Source organism: Equus asinus, chromosome 10 (assembly GCF_041296235.1).
Source record: "Equus asinus isolate D_3611 breed Donkey chromosome 10, EquAss-T2T_v2, whole genome shotgun sequence".
Lineage (NCBI taxonomy): Eukaryota > Metazoa > Chordata > Mammalia > Perissodactyla > Equidae > Equus > Equus asinus.
In genome coordinates this window covers 74,339,607-74,348,314 of record NC_091799.1, presented here as the reverse complement: position 1 = coordinate 74,348,314, position 8,708 = coordinate 74,339,607, and the positions used below count along the sequence as shown (strand labels likewise).

Sequence of the window (8,708 nt, the reverse complement as noted above, 5' to 3'; positions counted from 1 at the left end):
TGGGAGATCTCTTAAGGTGGTGAGCATGCTAATGGCTTTTAAATGCTCAACACATGCCCACCAATTTTTCGCCCTTGGCTTCCAAGATGTCCCATAGCAATAGCTTTTACTTCATGTGCATATTAACCCACAGCAACGTTCATCTAAGCAGAGAATTTTACTGAGTGACTCCCTCCAAAATTCAAAGTACTCACATATCTACGGGGGGCATTCCCTCCCAGCAAACGCTGCATCAACACTGTCAGCGGGAGTCCCCTCATTGCATGAGGGAAACCTCTCCTGCAATGACCACAGCCACTGCACCCATCCCAAAGAAGGGCACTAACCTCAACCAAAGGGAGGGAGATCTGAGCCTGAGAGGCCCCACGATTGGAGGAGTCATCTGTGTGTGGAAGCGGCTAAGTACACAAGAGGGCTTGTGTTGGTACCAAACCTGTTTCTAGGGAATGGTAGTCCTCAAATGTGAGATCACTTCAGATCCCACTTCTAACACCGTATGTCAACCAACAAAAACAGAAATTGGTTTTAAGAGGCAAAGCGTTTATTTGGGATCAAAGAATTGCAATTCAGGGAGCACGGATTTAGGTATAAACCTAAAATAGTGTCCCAATTATAGGAGAAAAACTTGGGGGTTTTATGGGAAAAAAGGAGATGAGCTGAGTTGTATTAAAGAAGAGTTCATTGGTGCTAGATAAGGGAAGGCTAGGTTTGTACTTCATTGACTGGTTAGCGATTCCATCATCAGCAAAGTCCAATTTCATCAGTCCTGACAGACAGGATATTCTTGTTCTCACTGACTTCTTGGAATGTTGGTGGTTTTGTCCAGTTTGGAAGATAAAGAAAACAAGACGTGCAAGGCAGTTCCTCTGAAACGGCTGCTCTGGCTCTATTTTAATATGGCTCTACTCATGTCATCTTTCACAAGAGGGAAAAAAAAGCAAAAACAAAACATTACAAAGCGCCCGTATCTCAAAGAGCTGTATTTATACTTTATCCTTTGCTCTTGGGTTCTCTCTCTTTCTACCTCCCTCCCACCCAAGTCTCAGAAGTTCCTGATAAACGGCAAGAGGAGGTTAGACTGTGACATTTTCTCAAACTTCTCTCCAATCCAACGCAAATCAATGAAACAGAAGCTATTTCCATGCTGTGAAACAAGTAACACACATGCCTAAAAGATAGGGATACGTTTTTTTGATGCCCAATGAGAATATCTTGTAATACCACCAGCCAAATGATCAGATTTTACCTTTCTTCAGTGTGACCCCCCAGGGCCCAGGGGTATTGTCTCAACTGTGCTTGTGGACAGATGATTTGTGTGCTTTTACTCCGGCCTTGTTTCTGCTGCCTCACCTATCAATGACCAACATGAAGTTGCTGCTCTTAGGGGCAGAGCCATCCTCTGTCCCATTGGTGATGGCCCCCAATGTCACCACCCAGGCCCTGTGAGGACACTGCTCTCCCCTTAGCTATTCTTTCTGAACACAAAGCTGATCCTTCCTGAGCTCTCCACAGCCAGATGGAGGCCAGGTTGTAATGTCTAACAGGGACGCAAGTGCTAGGAATCAGAGGGTGAGAGTCGAGTTGGAGAGAATACCATCTCAACGGTTTTTCTCAATTTAAACGAACCAGAATACAGTCTTCCCCTAAAAAGAACTAATCGTTACTGAGCACCCCTTATGTAGCAAGCACTGTGCTTTACGTTAAATCCTCACAAGAATCTTTTTGTTTTTAATGACTTCAAACTCAAACAACACAAATTTATTATCTTAACGTTCTGAAAGTGAGAAATCTGAAATGAGTCTTGCTGGGCTAAACTCGAGGGATCTGCAGGGCTGCCTTCCTTTCGGAGGCCCCAGGGGAGCATCTGCGTCCTTGCACTTTCCAACTTCTAGAAGCTGCCTTATTCATGGGCTTGTGGCTCTCTTCCTCCAGATTCTAAGCCAGCCACAGTGGGTCGAATTTTTCTCACAGACCAGCACAGTTCTTCTCAGAGACAGATCATTCTTCTGTTGTCACATCCCCGTCTCTGACTCCAAAACCACAATCTTTTTTTTTTTTTAGTTGAGGTCATCATGGTTTATAACATTATGAAATTTCAGGTGTACATTATTATTTATCAGTTTCTGTATAGACAGTATCGTGCTCACCACTAACAGTCTAATTTTTATCCTTCACCATATAAATGTGTCCCTTTACCCCTTTTGCCCACCCTCCCCTCTGGTAACCACTGAATTGTTCTCTTTGTCCACGTGTTTCTTTATCTTCCACATATGAGTGAAATCACATGGTGTTTGTCTTTCTCTGTCTGGCTTATTTTGCTTAACATAATACCCTCAAGGTCCATCCATGATTGTTCACAACAACAATCTTTGAGCCAGGTTTTATCATCTCCATTTACGGCCATTTACAGATAAACAAACCAACATTCTTCTTCTTATTTTTTTTTTTTTTTTTGGAGATGGAGAAAGGTTTGTTCGAATCAGCCAAAATGAGAAGGTGGGAGGATAGGTTTTCTCAATTCTGCCTTCCAAACTGACACTCTGTACAAGGACTCCAATCAAGGCTGGTCTGACCCCAACAATCCAGTGCTTTTTCTACCACATAATGCTGCATGAATAAAAACTCAAATGTTAACATTAGCTTTAAAAAAACATTCATTTTATCAAATGATTTTTTGGAGAAATTTCTTTAAAAAACTCTTCTACTGTATTTACAATTGAATTCGATTTATAAAAATAAATTGAATACTGACATAGTTTTCAGGAATGTTTAGTTTATAGAAAAGAGATTCACATACAGTTCCTAAGTTGTATATGTAGTTTTTAAATAGCAACTGCTAACTCTAACAAAAACTCAGGCAAGCATATTAATACTAATATTTTATTTTAACTATTTACATAGTGGTCATTGTGAATATGGTATATTAGCTCAAGATAATATACAACATCTGCTCTGCCTTCAATGCCTCTGACTTATGAGCCTGAAATATGGGAAAATTGACCAGATTTTGACATTTGGTTTTGGGGAACTAGAAATGCCAAGTTTCTCCTTTTACTCTTGGAAAGTGGCTTGAGCCCATTTTGGATCCAGGAGCTATTTCTAACTTAAAAAATTGATGTAGTTGTATTAAGGATCACACCCAGGGGAAATAAGCCTCATTTGGGCATGTCCTTTAAGGGAAACAGAACCTTGGAATTGTCATCTGTTGTCTACACGAGTCAGATATCTGAAATAATATCTTATGCAACTAGTAAGCCTTGCTCCATTGGCTTGGGCTGTAAATACAGTCACATTTCTTTTATTTTTCCAATCAATCAATTGCAAATCAATTTACCTTTATTCACAAGAACTAGACTATTTCCTTCTCAAGGCCTCTCTGTCTCCTCCACCTGAATAGTATAAGAATTCAACCCACAGCAGAGCAGTCCTGCTTTCCAAAACCAGGTAGAGACAGAGATTGGAGTCTCCTAGCATGGTTGCTGTGCTTGCTACCATATGGCGTTGTTACTGAATTCCAGCTCCTGTATCCTTTATTAACAACTTCTACGCTCAGATATTCACTGAGCACCTTCTATGTACCAGACACTGTGTTAGGCACCATGGATGTAGCTGGAAACACACTAGAGATGGCTTCTGTAATCAGCCTTTCCCAATACAATGGGGCCCAGAGGATGATGCCCTTACTGGACCAGACATACAGACCAGCTTAGGGAGAGCTCCACAATTGCAGCCCTCCTGGGTCACACACAAGCTCAGACACTGTGTCCTAAGTGGCAGGGTCTTGTGAGCCTTGTCTCTCAACCACACACTGAGGTAGAAAGAATCCACCTCTGGGCCCAAACACCAGGCCTCTTGTGATGTCGAGTCTGAGTCATAAGCTGAGAAGAATCCTCCCTTCAGGGGAATTTCCCTTAGTGCCAGTTGATGCCTTGCCTGCCCGTGGACCTTGGATTGTTATCCTGACAGGTTTTCCTAACTCTCATTTCAGCAGTTCAGGTTAGAGTGCTGGTCCCTTTTCCCAGATGCTCTGGCCCCCTTGTGCAAATCGTATACTTCTTCCCCAGAATTTTGCATAGATCAGTGGAAGAAACTGCCGCTAAGCCATAAAGGGGGAGTGGGAGATCTTATTGTGACCTTTGCCTTTGCCCACTGACCTTTACATTTATGCAGCAAAGGAAGCCACTCAAGAAACCCTTCACAGAACAACTGAGACTACCAAATCACATCCCAAGGTGACTTCCTGTCTCTGCCCAGAAAAAAAGAGGCTGAGATAATTGAAACCACAATAGCACTGCTTCACCTGTCTTCATCTTTGGGGAGAGAGAAGGATGAGACTTTATCTGCTTGACTCCGGAGAATTCTTATTTACAGACTTCATTTTCCAACAAACATTGTGATTTTTTTTTCACTGAGATATAATTGACATATAACATTGTATTAGTTTTAGGTATACAACACAATGATTTGATATATGTATATATTGCAAAATGATCACCACAGTATGTTTAGTTAACATCTGTTGCTGTGAAATGTTACAATTTTTTTCTTGTGATGAGAACATTTAAGATCTACTTTCTTAGCAACTTTCAAATGTCCAATACAGTATTGTTAACTATAGTCACCATGCTGTACATTAGATCTCATGACTCTTTTATTTTATAGCAGGAAGTTTGTACCTTTTGTTCACATTTACTCATTTTTCCCACCCACCAAACCCCCACCTCTGGCAACCAGCAATCTATTCTCTGTGAGCTCAGGTTTTTTAGATTGCACATTCAAGTGAGATCATATGTGATTATTTTTTAACTAGAGCAACACAGAGCAAAGTGATGCGTTGCAGGTGGGGGTTGAGGGGGAGAAAGAAAGGACAGTAGTTTTCCACAAAAGCAAAACATGTGCATGTGTGTTGTATCGGATGTTATATATAAATAAAAAATATTTTGTATATTTATGCCACCGAATGTTTTATATATGAAATTTTGGTTGTCTATCACTTTGCTAACCTATGAAGTCTAGAAATGGGCATTTCTGATGTCTCCCCTGCAAATCTTCAAATCACTAACCAGAACTGACAATGAAGTGAATTGAAGTTAAGCTGCACAAATAAGGTAGGCATGTTGGGGAGCTGCTCGCTGGGGTTCGTGATACTGACTCCTTTGTGTCTGATCTTGTTCCCTCATCAATAAACTTGTGAGATACATCTATATTGTTGCATGAATTATAGATTGCCCTTCCTCATTGGTGGATAGCATTTCATTTTATGAATATAACATTTAAAATCTATCCATTCTAACGTTGATGGGCACTTAGATAGTTTCCCATTTTCAGGCTGCTATGAACATTCTTATACATTTGTTTTGGTGAACATATTCACTTAACTCGATATTACTTAAGTGTGGAATTTTGGGGGTCATAGGGTAGTTACATGGCTTTACTATATACGACTAGACAGTTTTCCAAAGTGGTTTTACTAATTTACACCTCCCCCCCTACCCCCAGCACACATAAGAGTTCTGGTTGCTCCACATCCTTGCCAACACTTAGTATTTTCATCTTTTTAATTTTACCCATTCTGGTAGGTCCAGGGTCACTCTGAAAGTCGAGAATCAAACAGGGAGTCATCACTTTTCTTCATGCTTTATAATCCCTGAGGACACCATGACCCCACTTTCTTCCCAAACCTAGGTTTTCTCACAGATTGTACAATTTGCCTCCATTGTGATCTGGGTTTAGCAAAGTCAATCTGTCAGAAGCCATCTCTTCTGCTCTACCTCCTCTGCAAAGAAGGTTCTTTAACTCACTGATACAGATCATTATGCCCTGAAGAGAAAAGTGAACAGAATTGAGACACAGTCCATTTTATGGAGGTTGATGTCAGAGCTGTAGGGAAGAGGTAAAGAACATAAAAATTCTGAGATGAAGAAAAGCTTGAAAACAGAGGAGCCCACTCACACTGGGTTTATTTAATTCACTCTCCCAACCAGGTCTTGGCAGAATTTAACCCTTACTATCCTTCTCACTCTTCAGTACAGGCTGGTCACTACAGGGGTGTATGACTGTTATGTGGTGTCTTGTTTTCATCATAATTAGCCAAATGAGAGGCCACTTGCTTACGTATGCTTTATCAGTAAATATTTATTGAATATCTACTATGTGCTAAGCCCCAGATGAAGGAAGGAGATGCCCACTGTTTTGGTAGTTTATGCGGAGGTAGAGGTAGAGAGGCTACAATTTGCCAATTAATCAAATTATCTGACAATGAATTATGAGGAACAGCAGAATCACAGCATTGGGGGTAGGATGGGATGAACTTGAAGTTCTCTTAAACTGACCAGAGGGAAAGCATGATTCTATAATTATAAAAAAAAACAATGTGCATAATTGTCAAAAGAGCATCACGTTGATTATGTAAATTGTGAAACATATGTCATAGTTCGATTTGTTCTGTGATAATATAAAAGTTTAGATCTCACAGGGAGGGGCACTAATACCCCTCTTAGGTAATCTTCACCCACCTTCCCGCATTGGTTAGTCAAACTCCATGGTACAAGAAAGAGGGAGCATTTTGGATTATCTGCTAGCCAACCCAATTTGGACTGGAATAGTTAGTGGATGTTTAATGGCACTAAACAGAGAGTCCATGTTTCTATAAAAAGGGAGATCCTTTTCAACTTAGATTAAATTGAAAGCTGCAGTAATCTTCCCATCAAAAAGGGTAAATATAGGGGGCCAGCCCCATGGCCAAGCGGTTAAGGTTCTGTGTGCTCCACTTCAGCAGCCTGGGGTTCTAGGTTTGGATCCTGGGTGCGGACCTACTCTACGCATTAGCCATGCTGTGGAGGCATCACACATACAAAGTAGAAGAAGACTGGTACAGAAGTTAGCTCAGCGCTAATCTTTCTCAAGCAAAAAAAAAGAGAAGGATTGACAATGGATATTAGCTCAGGGGGACTCTTCCTCCTACACACAAAAAAGGGGGTAAATATAAAACTCACCCTCTACCCCAGGGTGACCAGAGCACAGAGGGAGCCTTTTATCTTGACCTTGAGCAAGTCATTTTATCTCTATGAGCCTCAGGTTTCCTCCTCCATAAGGTGGAAATATCAGTACAAAGCTTGCAGGATTGTTGGTGAGAATAAATAAATCACATGCTAAATTAGTGTCAAGGAGCAATTTGGTGATATTTTATCACAAAGGCTATTTGGTGATACTTTAACCTACATCACATTCAGCACCTCCATGTGTCCCATTATCCACTCCAAATTGTCCTGGCAACACCACTTCCTGGGACTGGCCAGAAGGGAGGCACAGGACACCTGACCCCTGGCAAAGTGAACGCTGTGCTCCTGCCATCTGATGGCTGTTGATGAATAAGTGAAAAGCAATAAGATATATTGGGGTATATGAGGAAGCCACTTAGTTTAAAACTAACTTGGCCTGGCCTTGTTTTTCCAGAAAAGCTGAACATGGCCTATCAAGCATACATTGTACATCTGCTTTAAACATTTATAATGTCCCAAAGCCAAGAATGATGCCCTTAAAGATAAGGATGTATGCCTCCTCCCCATATCAGCATTTCTCTAAAGATAAGCCTTTCTTCCCAGAACCTAAGGATTGATTACTGATCTGCTGTGCTCATCTTGTGACCACTGACCTGCTGTGCTAGAAAAACATCTTGTGACTGTAGTAAGAGAGAGATTCCTGTCATATTTGATGGGAGTTCTTTGTTCTAAGACGATATATGACCACGGTTCTTCAGAGTGCTTCCTTCCTTGGTGAAGGTTCTCTCCCAGGCTATAGTCCTCAAAACTGCCTCAAGTAGGGGCCGACCCCATGGCCTAGTAGTTAAGTTTGCACAGTCCACTTCAGTGGCCCAGGGTTTTGCCGGTTTGGATCCTGCGTGCGGACATGGCACCACTCATCAAGCCATGCTAAGGCAGTGTCCCACATAGCATAACCAGAAGGACCTACAGCTAGAATATACAACTATGTACTGGGGGGCTTTGGGGAGGAGAGGGGGGAAAAAAAGAAGATTGGCAACAGATGTTAGCTCAGGTGCCAATCTTTAAAAAGATAATTTTAAAAAACTTGCTCATATAATAAATTCATCCCAATTTTTTTTTTTTTTTTTTTAGGAAGATTAGCCCTGAGCTAACATCTGCTGCCAATCCTCCTCTTTTTGCTGAGGAAGACTGGCCCTGAGCTGACATCCGTGCTCATCTTCCTCTACTTTATATGTGGGACACCTACCACAGCAATGGCTTGCCAAGTGGTGCCATGTCCGCACCCAGGATCCAAACCAGTGAACCCTGGGCTGCTAAAGCAGAACGTGAGAACCCAACCACTGCACCACTGGGCCGGCCCCCCAATTTTGATTTATAGATTGATTATGGATTATTTGTGTTGACACTGTTTATGAAAGCTAGATCTTACTCTATATCTCGAAGCTTCTGTGAGCAAAAAAGAGTCCAAAAGAGGAGCAGTGCCATGGAAATCAATGCACAAGATGTGGGAAAGGTTAGGAGTTGAAAGACGTAGGCCCCTTGTTTAGGGAAAGCGTCAAATCGTCCCTCCTGAAACCCAACTCTGGACCCCTCCCTAGTGCTGCTCCAAGAGCCGACTGTGGGAGGCAGACAGCCGCTGAAGCAAAGCAGATTTTTTTTTTCAGCATCAGAATTTATCAATCCAAACAACAGTAGTGCTCAAAC

At 41.7% G+C, this 8,708-nt stretch overlaps 1 protein-coding gene across 1 annotated transcript in view; it reads right to left on the bottom strand.

Annotated features, from left to right (window-relative positions):
- Window positions 1-521: 521 nt before the first annotated feature.
- CCL28 (C-C motif chemokine ligand 28) overlaps window positions 522-8,708 on the bottom strand; it is a 37,080-nt gene continuing 28,893 nt past the window's right edge. Inside the window, exon 4 of the transcript XR_011506485.1 lies at window positions 522-915. The gene's annotated coding sequence lies outside the window, so the exon portion shown is untranslated. The remainder of the gene's footprint in view (window positions 916-8,708) is intronic.